Genomic DNA, 2,509 nt, shown 5'->3' with positions numbered 1-2,509 from the left:
GCCGGCAAAAGTCAGCCTCCCATGGAGAAGAAGGAAAAGAAGAAAAGAGAAAAGAAGCAGAAGGGGCCTATGGCGAAGGCGACTGGGGGCAAGCAAAAGACAGCTGACAAAAATCCACACACTGCACCGACCGGGCCTAAATCGCCATGTGTCATTTGCAAAGGGGCCCACTTCCATCGTGATTGTCCTTGTATTCCCCGGATACTAAGGGACTGGTCCCCAAGGTTGCACAATCCGGTAGCATCAACCTCTGGTAGTCATGTTGATTGCAGTTCGTCAACTAGCGAGAGTGAAGGACGAAGAGGGAGACCAAGATCACCCTGTATGTTGTGTGAAGGCGATCATGCCATCCACCGATGTCCATTCTTAGATGAGGCAAAGAGAGTTTTGGAAGATCGTCCGGTTTCACCGTTACGACTTCCTCTTGGATACCAAAAACTCGCGCCTAATCCCTCGATAGTTGAAAATCCAGCTGACCCGCTCAAGTGGTCGGCTGAAGTGTCGGTCATTGAGAATGAACCTACTGAATCCAGACCAGACGAAAGTCTAAAGGTCGAAACGGCAGTTGACCCGGTTCTTCCTTCGGAGGTTTCATCCTCCAATGACTCCGTCATTGAAGACCCATCTTCAAATGACACCCTCACTGAAGAGGATAAGGATGACACCGTCCATATTCTTTTCATCAACACAGACTCTGATGAGCATCAGGGCAATGCGCCCATTCCTTTATCGCAGGAAGGAACATCGTCAGGGTTGTATCCGGCCGTATATTCGGTCCCACCACCAAGCAACCTAGTTGTATCCTTTGATTGGAATCAACTAGGCAGACCCCGGTTACCAGCCAGTATCCCATTCAGAATCATAGTCCAAATCTACAGAATGGTGATGGCTGGAACTATCATTGATGAAGGGGCATCTGTGAGTATCCTTTCCTCTATTGCTTGGAAAGCACTGGGTTGCCCGGCGCTTTTACCTGAGATAAGAAATCTATCAGGTTTTGATAAAGGAACCAGTCACCCGTTAGGGATTCTCCCCAATGTTCCAGTTACATTGAAAGGGAAGACAGTTCATATGAACATCATGGTCGTCCAGGGACCCTTGGTTTATAACTTACTCCTTGGACGAGACTATATATATTGCATGGAGGCAATAGTATCCTCGCTCTTTAGAGTCATGTGTTTTCCGCACGAAGGAAGAATGGTCAAGCTCGTAGACCAACTTTCATTTCCAGGATCACGCATCGCAAATAGTCAAATACCATCCCTTAACGGTTTATTCACTCAAGGAATGCCACCACCCCCGGTTCTACTTCCCGATGAATGTGAGTAATTCGGAAAGAAAGAACTGGGACCCAGGGGGCATGCACCCTGGCCTGCCTTGGGCAGAGAAAACCTTGGGTATAAAGTTAATTTCCGCAGAAGAATGGACTAGTCCGTACCCCGTCCGAAAAAGGAAGAGAGGGTTGTTCTAGGATAAAATTCTTTTGTCAAAGTTATGTGAGCGAAAAGATCGTCTCCCTTTGTCTAAAAAGTAGGCTCTCCTAAGGAGGAGATCCATTTGTGGCAGCAAGTAGCCACCATCTTTGAATGTCAAGCCTCACCCATTAAAACAATATGTTTTGAAGGATAAGTAGGGGCAGTCTCCAAAGAAAGAGATGAAATTGCTGAAACAAGTAGTCACCATCCTTAGCAACCTAATGATAGACATCGCCGAAAAGAGAGTTTAGTTTGCGGCAGCGAACAAAACCATTTTTCGGATAATAAGTAAGAGGACAGAATCTCGAAATTATACTTTATACCTGGGGGCATGCAAACCTTTTGGAGTGCAAGCACGGGACGACTATTTATTTTTTTAAATTTTTAGGTCCTCCCTTTAAACCTGTAGGTCTAACCCGTTAAACTCGTAGGATTAGCCGTTTCCAGCTTGCATAAAGAAAGGATGAAGGGCAAAAGTTAAAACCTGCCAAATTGGAGTAATTAGTGAGGTATCGCTCCTTAAATAAGATTACCTCACCTAAGGCATTCCTTGTATTAAGACTGGTATAAATTGAGCAAGGTTTGAACGCATTCAAGCTCGTTAAAAAATGAACTGCCCCTTAAAGTTTAGGGGGCATATGCCTCGTCTGCATTATTATGCTGGGGGTATCCATAATCGAGCAGTTTTTTGTACAGAGTTCATGCTCGTTAAAAAATAAACATAAATTGTGAGCAATCTTTCCCTAGCAGTTCAAGCTCACCCAGAAAAAATGAACCGGTAAATAACCTTGAGAAATGTAACCTTTGATAGCCATATTAAAAGCCCTTGGTCGTGTTTATATGCCATCACCTCCATCCGTTCATTTGGCCAATCGTTCATCTCCATATGTTTGTTTACCCATTTTGAGGAACAGCTGCGAAGAGTGATTCCACCTAGCCATCCTTGTGACACTGCCGTGATTGGAAAATTCCAACCTGTACCTGGAATCTGCTGCTATCCCCGTTTATCACTCGTTCCTCAAAAGACGAGTCTT

The sequence above is a fragment of the Pinus tabuliformis genome, chromosome 4_1 (assembly GCF_031772625.1).
Source record: "Pinus tabuliformis cultivar Carrire ecotype Pingquan chromosome 4_1, CPIR1, whole genome shotgun sequence".
NCBI classification, from domain to species: Eukaryota; Viridiplantae; Streptophyta; class Pinopsida; order Pinales; family Pinaceae; genus Pinus; species Pinus tabuliformis.
Note: the sequence above shows the minus strand (reverse complement) of the source record.